This window comes from Vulpes vulpes, chromosome 4 (genome assembly GCF_048418805.1).
Source record: "Vulpes vulpes isolate BD-2025 chromosome 4, VulVul3, whole genome shotgun sequence".
NCBI classification, from domain to species: domain Eukaryota; kingdom Metazoa; phylum Chordata; class Mammalia; order Carnivora; family Canidae; genus Vulpes; species Vulpes vulpes.
In genome coordinates this window covers 52,567,451-52,579,147 of record NC_132783.1, presented here as the reverse complement: position 1 = coordinate 52,579,147, position 11,697 = coordinate 52,567,451, and the positions used below count along the sequence as shown (strand labels likewise).

The 11,697-nt window shown below is 35.2% G+C and overlaps 1 protein-coding gene across 1 annotated transcript in view; it reads left to right on the top strand.

The window, feature by feature from the left end:
• The first annotated feature begins 1,025 nt into the window (after nt 1–1,025).
• MMRN1 (multimerin 1) overlaps nt 1,026–11,697 on the top strand; it is a 73,389-nt gene continuing 62,717 nt past the window's right edge. Inside the window, exon 1 of the mRNA XM_025998082.2 lies at nt 1,026–1,203. The gene's annotated coding sequence lies outside the window, so the exon portion shown is untranslated. The remainder of the gene's footprint in view (nt 1,204–11,697) is intronic.

Genomic DNA, 11,697 nt, shown 5'->3' with positions numbered 1-11,697 from the left:
TTTTTTTTTTTTTTTTTTTTTAAGATTTATTTATTTATTCATGAGAGAGAGAGGCAGAGACACAGGCACAGGGAGAAGCAGGCTCCATGCAGGGAGCCCGATGTGGGACTCGATCCCGGGACTGCAGGATCATGCCCTGAGCCAAGGGCACGCTCTCAAAGGCCAAGCCACCCAGAGATTCCTGGAGACTGTTTTTCAACAATGAACAATGTGTTTGGTTAGGGAATCTCAGCTGACTGTAGAGAAAAATCTTAAGGGAGCAAAATATACATGAGGAAGAACTCAAACTTGTGTCAAAGCTTCCACTGCGTTTAGCTACAGGGGCAGGCACCACATATTTATTGATCACCTACCCTGTGTAAGATTGGTTCTGAGGATTTAAAAGACAACAGAGCAGGGGTCCTCCCTTGGCTTGCATAAGATTTGTTTACTTTATAGAAGAAAGGTAACAAATGCTAAAATAGGCAGAAGCTGAACTGAGCGGATTCAGTTGACTGAAATCTATGTTCTAGAAAAATTTTGTCTGAGATGCAAACTTCGAAGAACTCATTCTCCTCCCACTTCAAGAGCTGTAGAAGAAACTATAGAATGCTCTAGCAAAGAATTAGATTTATCAGTGAGGTGTGGCTGGCTCTGAAATGCTCTCAGGAATGCAGCCCAGGGCTGCAATAATGGTGTTCATCAGAAAGCTAGAGCAGTTTACCCTAGTTTCCATTACAGTTTTTCTTGTTTCTAAATGGGATAGAATTAAAAGTCAAACTCTTAAAAACGATGATTTACATCTTATGCCTGCTTTCGTACAGGCTTTAATATTACAGATTAACGAAATATATTGCCATCAAGAAACTGGAGAAAAGTTTTAGCCTTGCATTATTTGGAACACATTAATCACAGCGGTGACTAAACCTTCATCTTGGGTAACACTTTTTAGTAAGAATCTAGGATTAAATGCAACACTGAAAGGACAGGAGGCGGGCCGGGGTCAGTGCCCTCAGGCATCTTAGTTTCTTGGTCTCTGGGCTTCTGTTGCTAGGCATTCACAGAAAGAATAATGGCAAGGCCCTCCTAAGGGTGCTTCCCCCCCTGCTCTTCTTAAGCTCCTGTTTCTCTGCTTCAGCAAACAAGTGAATATTTGTGGAGACAGCCTAAAGAGAGTCCCACAGAAGTTTCCACATGTATATATCCTGTGCAAAGGATATTAAGGTAAGAACGACCCATGATTTCTTTTTTTAATCAACATTCTGCCTGAAAGAAAAAAATCCTAAAGATAGAGAAGTTTGCTATTTATTGTTGCTTCTAACAAGATTACTGGTCACCTTTGAGTTATTAATAGTGTTAGTACTTCTGTAACATACAATGAAAAAGAATTTTACAGGATTTTTCCTTTAAAATATGTGACACATTGTAATCCAGTAGGAATGTGTGTAGATAAAATCTTCTGGTCAAATTTTACATTATTTATGAAAATAGCCTGAAGAAAAGCATTTCATTGAAACTGTTGTAATGTTATTATCACTCATGGTACAGTCAATTGCATGGCTATTCTTTTAGTTGATAGACTAACTCATCTACTAAATCAATAGTCTTTGTTTCATGAAACTGTTACTTTTTTGGTCGTCCTATGTTGTTGCTTTAATTTCACAGATACTCTGCTCTGGGTGTAGAAGCCATAGGGAGAGACAATTAGTATGTTTGTAAATACGGCTGCTTTCTTTTGAAACCAAGCTCTGTGTTCATTGTTTCTACCATTTCCCTAATGTAACAAGAAGTTGACTTCTATTGTTAACAAAAGTTAAGAATCTAAATTAATATGTGAGATTAGGTTAACCTGGGAGAGAAGGTTTAGTTTAAACTGTAGGCTTAAAGGATCTGGATTCAAATGGCAGTTCTGTAATTTTCCAGTAAATACCTTGGCCAGTTACTCGATTTCCTGGTAAAATGGAGATTGTGAATCACATGTCACATGTCTTAGAGAAATTGAATAGGATTAATTTAGTTTACGTGGCACTTGATGCAATGCTTAGCACAGAATCAGTGCATAATGAGCTAACAATCATAATTGTCAGGAGAAGGCAAATCAGTGTTAATCTGTTCTTCTATTGGCCTAACATCTGTCCATTGAGAGTTAATAGAACAGGGGAGCCATACAGAAGGCTTTCTAGTATGTAGAGTGAGAATAAGGTTTAAAACAAGTAGGGATGGATGGGTCCAGGCTCTTGTCTTGGTAGGAGGAGAGGAAATGTAATGGAAATTAAACAGAGGATTGGTAAAGTATAGCTCTGGTTTTGTGAGATAATAATATTCCAACTTTTATTAATATATGACTTTACATTGTATAAAATGGTCTCATAGGCCCTGAGCCATGTAATCATTGGAGGAAGAATACAGAGGAGGTAACTGAAGCTTGTCTAGACCAAGACACATGTCTAAAACCATACCAGCGGTACATGACGGAATGAGATGAGAAAAAGATCCTGGGTTCAAACCTGCAGGCATTTGACATGCTGCCTTCTTTCTATGCCCCCTGCCTATGGTTCTAAAAAGAATAAAGGATTTAGAAGAAAGCGGTCCATGAAAATACGAGAGAAACATTGTGTTTTATTAGGCTAGATGTATTCAGGGGGAGATTGTTATCTCTTGGGATTTGGAGGCAGCAGCACTGATAAAATTAAGGGAAGGTTATTTGTTGGCTTTTTCAATGAAAATCTGGAGAATTTCTGTGCCTATATTCCTAGGAATGTTTTGAGCAGATAATACCCTTTTCTGGTTCTTTAATTTAACCAGTGGTACACAGATTTGCATTCTGTAAGATAAACAACAAACTGTAACTACTGATAGAAGTAATTTCTTAATTTTATTGTTGTGTTGCTAGCATCTAGCTAAATTTAAATCAAATGTAAATTCTAATCTAGCAGATACATACTTCCGAACTAAAAACTTCATATGTAAATTTGAAGCAATACATTTATAACACATTTCTTAAATTTAGGAATTGCTTATTCTAAGGTATTAAAGGTCTCCAAGGGAATGTCGAGGTTTCTAAGTCATGACACACAAAATCTCTAAAATTTGAGAATTAATATCGGGTGTACTTGTTTTGTTAAAATGAGTTCTTCTAACTCTAAAAACAAGTGTTCTCGTTTTGTGTGAATGATAATATATGAATAAATTATATATGCCTTTTCTTTTCTTTTTTTAATGAAGGCCTGAGAAAGGAATATTAATGAAAGGTGTTTTGTGTTTGTCAGTGTTGCCCAGGGCAAATGTAAGATGTCATTCTAATCAGCACTGTTACTACAACTTTAGTAATGGTGTATCTAGCATTGATACATAATCCCACCCAGTGAAGTATTGTACACCTTCTTCCATCTACTGATGTATTGTTACAAATTATATATTGAATCAATTTCCACAGGGCTTCCTTTCAATTTATAATTTAGCTTTTGAGAACTGAACAGTAATGATACAACTAATGAAGGAATTTGGTATAATAAGTTATGTGTCAAAGTTACTAAGAATACTTCAGATGAAAATGAAGTGTTTTGTGAGCTATTTTTGTTCTGATTATAACACTTCTTTATGACATCTGGCCATTTCCTAAATTTATTACTAATGAGGGTTTGTTAGCAGCTGATATATCTCCAAATTTAAGTTAAATTTATTTAGATTGAGGGGTTATATTAACCACTTTCCTGCTGCTTAAGAAAAGTAACCCTTGCAGAAAGATTACTTTCATATTTTGATGATATCTATATGTTACAATGACATTTCAGTAGAACAAGCATTCTCCTTTAATTTAATTCTATAATACGGAGAAATATTATTGGCTTTTCATTTTTCTACCATAAGTGGGTTTTGTTGTGATAAAAAACAATAATCATAATTGTTGGATTTATCTTCAACTACTTAGTATTAGGTCTTTTTGTTATTGCTGTCTTATTACAAAGTCATGCTCTTTTAAAAAAAAATTCATTTATTTATTCATGAGAGACACAAAGAGAGAGGCAGAGACATAGACAGAGGGAGAAGCATGTTTCTTTCAGGGAGCCTGATGCAGGACTCAATCCCAGGACTCCGGGATCACAACCCAAACCAAAGGCAGGTGCTCAACCACTGAGCCACTCAGGCATCTCATAAATTTATGATTTTGATATTTAACCATTTTTACCAATATTTTGGCTTAACAGTAAATATAAATATGGATATATGTAATTAGACATGTGCGTATATATATATATATATGTGTGTGTATGTGTGTGTAAATACATGTTATTGAAACGGTACTTTAACATTTTCCCCCATTAGTAAAATTAGAACAAGTCTAAACTCTAAATTTAACTGGGCTTATGTGGTTTTAAGAGAATGTATTATGAAGACAGAGTTAAGTATAGAAAGACTACTGACTTGGTTTTAGAAAACTTAAATTTTAGTCCTGGTTCTAACACTGAAGTTTCCTTAATGTCCCACTGTATTCTTAACCTCCATTTCATGTCCCAGGCATATGAAATTTTTGGTAAATATCAAGCCAACTTAAGATGACTTTCTGTCCTAGAAATCATCTCTGCTTCACAGATGGATGTAAGAATTAGATTTGTTTTATTTAGAAAAGGAAAGATTGTATACTTAAAAAAGATCAACTCGCTGCTGAAAAGAGGCAAACATTCTTGATTTCAAGCTTATTAAGTTATTTTTCTTACACTTAAAAAAGTAATGTGTAAATTACATACCATAAAATGTTCAGCTCTTCAGTATTCAATTCATTGATTTTGACAATTGTATATACTTAGTACCCACAACCCAAAGCAAAATGTAAAATATTTCCATTATCCCAAACAGATCTTTCATGTCTGTTGCTAATAAATCCTCCTATGCCCAGAGGAAGCTACTTTCTGATTTTTACCGTAAATTAGTATTTCCTGTTCTTCGATTTCACATACACAGAACTGTAACATAGGTACTCTTTTCTGCTTCAAATCTCTCACTCAGCATATTAATTTGGAAGTCATTCATGTTATTCACATACATCCGCATTTTATTCTTTTTTATTGTAGAGTTGTATTTTACTATTAGACATTTCACTCTTCATTTATACCTTCTCTTGATGGACATTTGAATTGTTCTCAGTTTGGGGTTACTACTACAAATAAGACTTTTCTAAATCCTCTTGAACGAATGTTTTTGTGGACATGTTTTTATTTCTCTTGGGTAAGTACATCAGTGTAAAATTCCTTTGTCACAGGTGAGGTACCTGTACTTTGTTGCAGGATTTCAGGGTTCTTGTCCCACGAAATCGAAGAATGAATCTCGTGGTCACAAAGGGTGAAGTGAAGTGAAAGTTTACTAAGTGCAGGTGAGAACAGAGAAGAAAGAAAAAAGCTCTCTAGAGCAAGAGGGGTCCCGAATGGGTTGCCACTGAAGATTGTCAATGGCAGTCTTTTATTGAGAACTGACTAGGAAACTTGTGGCCTTGAGACTTTTGTGCCATCTTGGTTTGTTCCCTTATCTCTATTCCCCTCTGTCTTACTGTCTTCACCTGCCAGGAATAGTTTCCTAGGCAGTCAGGGGAGGCAGGGGCCTCCTCTCTCTCCTGCCTACCACTTACCCTCTTCCATACTCACGGGACCACATCTGTGGGCAGAAAGAGCTATCCTGGGATTGTGAGAAGTGATTGATTATATACTTTTTAATTAGTGTCGGTGAGGGATAGTTCCAGTCTCCAAAGAATATGAAAGCAAGGCTTTCAGGACCTCGAGGGGCCAGCTGCTGCCATGGTAAGGTTACTTTTAAACATAAAGGCACAAAGGCAGCCACAAATTCCTTGAGGAAAGTTATGCTCTTCATGTCTCAGGGACCTCTCAGTGCATGGCCAGCTGTAGGAGATTTTAATTTAAGCTACATTTCCTTTGCCTTTATTTCCCACATCACTTTCAACTTCATAATTGCCACACAATTCTCCAAAGTGGTGGTACCATTTTATATTTCTACTGGAAATATGTGAAATTCTTCTGATTACCTTATTCCCTTCCAGCACTTGGAAACAAAAACCTTGTTTTTGTTTTTTACTTTTAGTTATTCTAATGTCTGAGAAATGGCACCTAATTATAGTTTTAATTGCTTTGCTTTGCTCTGATAACTGAATATATCAGGCACCTTTTCAGGTATATGTTGGCCATTTGTACATCTTCTTTTGTTATGTGTCTGTTCGAGGGGCTTTTGCCAATTTATTAGTAGGATTGTTTGTCTTTTTATAATTGATTTATAGGAATTTCTTTTATATTCTGGATGAGTAATTTGTTTAAATATATAAATGCCTATGATTTTTATTCAGTGTAGGGCTTGCTATTCATTTTCTTAATTGTGTCCTTTAAATAGCTGAAGCTTTTAGTTTTGAAGAGGTTCAATGTATCACCTTGTTGATGGTGCATACTTTCTGTGCCCCATCAAAGAAATCTTTTTTAAGATCATGAAGCTATTCTGTTTGCTACTTAAAGGTTATGATTAGTTTTTATTTAGTATTTAGTATATGATCCATCTTAAGTTTAAGTTTAAAGTGTATTAGAGGTGAAATTTCATTTTTAAAATTTACATATTTATTTGCTCCTGTATCTTTTGTTAATAAGATGTTGGTGGGGGGCACCTAGGTAGCTCAGTGGGTTAAGTATCTGCTTTCAAAACAGGTCATGATTCCAGAGTTCCACACTGGGCTCCCTGCTCAGTGGGGAGTCTGTTTCTCCCTCTCCCTTTAAGCCTCCCCCCTGTTCCTGCTCTCTCTCTCTCTCTCTCTCTCATTTTCTCTCTCTCAAATAAAATATTTTTTAAAAAGATTTATTATTATTATTATTATTATTATTATCATCATCATCATTGAATTGACAGTGCTTTTTCTCAAAATCATTGTGGATTGATTCCTTGGCCCACTCTTTTCTTCAAGTATTCTATTTTAAGAGAAAACTCTCTTACCCTTACATTATTTGAAACACCAATATTACACTGTTCTGATTATTATAGACTAAATCTTAAAATCAGATAGTGTGAGCAATTCAATTCAGTTCTTTTAAAAAATTTCTGGACTATTTTGCACCCATTATATTGTGAACTTGCCTAAATTCACTGATTTGTAGGATTTTTTTTTGAAGATTTTATGGACTTTCTGTGTGCATAGTTATGCCATCTTATAAAAGCATTTCACTTTTTCCTTTCTAGTCACTATGCTTGTTTCTTTTGTTTACCTTGTTGGAATGGCCAAGATTTCCAGCACAATAGTGAATAGAAGTTGTCAAAGCAAACATTTTTACTTGTTTTTTATATTGGGGGAAAAACATTTAAAGTTTCATGATTAATAAAGATGTTATCAGCACATGTCTTGTTGATGCTTTACTATTTCTAGTGTGCAGAGGTATTTTAATATAAACCAGTATTTAGGGTAGCCCTGATGGCGCAGCGGTTTAGCGCCGCCTGCAGCCCAGGGCGTGATCCTCGAGACCCGGGATCGAGTCCCATGTCAGGCTCCCTGCATGGAACCTGCTTCTCCCTCTGCCTGTGTCTCTGCCTCTCTCTCTCTGTCTCTATTAATAAATAAATAAAATCTTTGAAAAAAATAAATAAACCAGTATTTAATTTTGTTCAATGCTTTTGCTGTACTTATTTAGTACTTATTACACATACACATACTTTTTAAAAGTTAACTTATTTTCTTTTGCTAATATGGTGAATTACATTGCTTGATTTCTAAATGTAAATCAACCTTGAATTCTTAGAATAATCTCCATGTGGTTATGATATATTAGCCTTTCACATAGTGCAATTTAGTTAGAGTATTTTGTTTTCATGACTGTGAAGGATATTAGTCAGTGGTTTTATTTTTATTGAAATATTTGGTATTGTAATAGTTGGTATTCGTGTTTTTCTGGCTGCATAAATTGAGCTGGGATATATTATTTCCTCTTCTATGTTTGATAAAACTTCGTGAAAACTTGTGGTATTTCTTCCTTAAATTTTTGTTAGAATTTGCTAGGAAAGCTATTTGGGCCTGGAGTTTTCTTTGTTGGAAAGTTGTTTTTATGAATGGAGCTTTTTAGATTTTTGTTTCTATGTCTCTATCACTTTTAATGATATACATTTCATTTAAATTGTCAATATATTGGTATACAGGTCTTCTGGAGACTAATTCTTTCAGGGTTTGCCTAATAAATATATCTTTATTTCCCCTTTGACAGATATTTTTATTATATGTATAATTCTAAACTAACAGATTTCATTTTTTCTTTGAAATCTTTAAAGATGTCATTTGGCTTCATCTCACATTGACTATATTTAATGAAAAGTCAGCCATAACTGTTTCACTCTTTATGTAATATGATTTTTTAAAAATTATCGTGTGCTTTCAATATTTTCTTTTTATTCTTGGTGTTTCAGGATTTTACCTGTGATATGCCTAGGCATAATTTCCACTCCTGGGGTTTTCTGAACTTCTTGATGTTTAAATTGATGTGCTTTATCAATTTTGGAGAATTTTTATCTATTACCTTTCAAAATTTATCTTTTGTCCTAATTTCTCTTTTCTCCTTTATTTTTGTCTTTATGTACTCCAGTTATATGTATGTCATACTTATGAAAGTGTCTCACAGATCTCCAGCACTGTTCCTTTCTTTCATCTACACATTTATCTTTTTTGTCTTTCAGTTTGGATAATTTTTTTTGGCCTGTCTTCAAATTAGCTAATTGCTTTCTTTGATATTTCCACCGTGCTATTAAACTTATCAAATGAGTTTTCTATTCCTGATGTCATGTTTTTTTATATCTAGCATTTCCATTTAATGTTTTTAACAATTTTGTCTCTGCTGAAATTCTCTTTGTGGTCAGACATATTGCCTGCATTCGCTACCACATTCTGTCATAGTTATGTTAACTTGTCTTTCTAATATACCTAATATCTCAATCTTTCCAGAATATTTGTCTGTGGATGTTTTCTTTCTTGACTACGGGTCATATTTTCTTATTCCTTCATTTGTCTCATAATTTTTGAGAAGCATTACGTGTAAAAGAACTGTAGTAAATAAACTTTGTCTCAGATAAGAGCATAACCTTGGTCCTGTCAGGCCTTTAGTGTGGGGGCTGAGTCATCAATTTGTAGTCGAGCTAGATCTAATCTAGACTAAAGTTGTTTTATCTTTTATTGGTTTTTAACTGGACATAGTCTTTAAATACTTTGACAGCATGATCAGGATTTTCCTTCAAACTAAGCATTCTGAACACAGACAAAACTCCAGAGAGTTCTTACCCTTACAACACAGAAAAAAGGCTCTCTGAACTGTATGTGGTATAAGGTCTAAAATTAAGGTGCAATATTATGTACTGCCTTGACATGTGAAACCCAGAAGGCCTTAGATGGCCTAACCACAAGTTGCCTTCCCCACTTTGCTCTGGTGGATAAGGGATTCTGGTTAAACAATCCTCCTTATCAAAGGGACCAAGCACATTTCCTGCTTGTCTCTAAGTAGTGGGGTTTCAATTCCCTGCCAAGCTGTAGAATTATTTAAACAAGCCAAGTGCATCCTCCCATCAAAGCCAAGAGACAGCCTACCCTCTCATTTTTACAAAGCCTGTTTCGTATAGCCCTAGTTGTTCACTCTGTTTCTGAGTGCTACCTATGTGTGGCCCTGTTTGATAGATGATGTTGTCCTCCCCAGTGTATGTATGAACTGCTGCCAATCTCATCCATCCGGTGTCAGCTACCGCCTTAACCGTAGGGTGGGAATTCCTCCCTCATCAGTGGGGTGAAGAAGAAATGATTATTACACGGGGGAGCCCTCATACTTTGTAGTAAGAAGCCACTTTTTAAAAATCTTTGGTGGGTTGTCTTTTTTTTCTAGATATGCCTATGAATTTTTTCACCATGAAGATATCTCTCTGAACTTTTGCCTTATCTCCAGTCTTTTGGGGACCGTTGAAGTGTACTTAGTGAGGACCTGGAATGCCTCAAAGCGTTTTTTCTTTTTTTTCCCCCAGTCCTCTTGCCCTTTACCCAGCCCTTGTAGGGTGATAGCACTGACTAGTCAATAGAGCTCCTTCAATGATGAAATTCCTGGCTTCTGTATTGGCCTTTTCTGACACCCAAGGGAGGGATGGGAGCTGACACCTTATTGCAACCTTATGAGGGTAGAAGTCTAAGGCTCTTCGTTCAGTCTTTGCTGGCAAGGGTGCAGATGGGATCACATTTTTTCTGTGGCGTTTGGTGGGGGTAGTGTGGCTATTGTCTGAATAGATTCCTGTCTTTCTGAGCTGGCCATTTTTAAGTCCTTTTTGGTTTTCTTGGGGCTTTTGTTGTTTGTGTCATTGGTATTTCTAGTTTGACAAATTCTCCAGCACTGGAAAAGAGACAAAAAGAAAATTCAGAGAACTCAGTGTTGTGCTGTTCCTGGGATCATCCGAGCCAGTCTACCTTTATTTCTCTACCTTTCTGAGTCTTCCTATGTTTGTTTTATAACTACTGTGCAGGATTTTTAGATGTACTTAGCATGAAGAATAATGGAAAATTATATCTATTCCATATTTTTGGGAGAAGTCACTCAACAGATGTAAATTGGGAAATGAAATATTTTCCTTTCTAAAATTCTCAAAAGAAGTTAGTCTTAATTCATTTGAAGTGTAGTGCTCTACTTAAATGGGAAATTTAAATTAAGCATTAGGATAATGTTGCAAACTATCAATATAGACATTTGCTTATGAGGGATATTTGATCTTCTTTTATCAATGTGTTTTTTATGTTCTTAATTATAAAGTTAAAAATCTAATATTAAGGCAAACTATGTTTTCCTACCAACCCACTAAGACCTAAATTTTGTTCTTCATTTTAATTTGTTCACATACCTTAGATTGTTCTCTGGTGTTACCACTGCTTCATTATCCTTTATTACACAGCTCTTAGGGTTTGCTTTGATCCTCATTTGCCTGTGATGGTTTCAAAATAACCTACTTAAAATATATTTTGAAAACAGGCGAGGTAAAAACAATGGGCTTTCTAAATTTTATGTAGGACAGATTTACAAAAGACAATCTGGTTGAAGGGGTATTTTAGGAGACTTCTGAAACTCTATTTGTAAAGTAAGTATATCATGCTCGTTTAGACTGTTTTTTGTTTCTTTTGTGTGGCTATGAGTTAGAAAAATAGATCCCTTTTTAGCCCTCTGACAGGTGCTTTTACTGAAGTACAGTCACAGTTTCATCCATTCATTCATTTATTTAACAAATATTTATTGAATGCCAACTAAGCACTGTTCTAGATGTTGGGGAGGTTCCATTCTAACAAATAAAAGAAGTGTAGTATTGTGCTGCTGAAAATAAGGCAATGTCATCCCTTACAATACTGCACCGAAATTGAAAAAGGCACCCAACCAAAGAGAAAAAAAAGCAAACAGAAAAGTTTAGACTAAAAGCAAACTTATAAAAACACAAAATTTCCCCTCTAATTCCTTAAACTCAAACTAATTGAAGTCATTAAATTATTAGTGTACCTCAATATACATTTTAGCTGTGAGATAGAAGCAAAAATAAAGAAGTTAAAAATCACTGAGGATTGAATTTGAGACAACGGCAATTATTTTCCTCAAATTTCTGTGAATTTAGAAGTTTTCTACTTCTTTTATGGGGTGTATTAATAGATGGTGGAAAGAATCAGAATAAGACATAAATATCTGC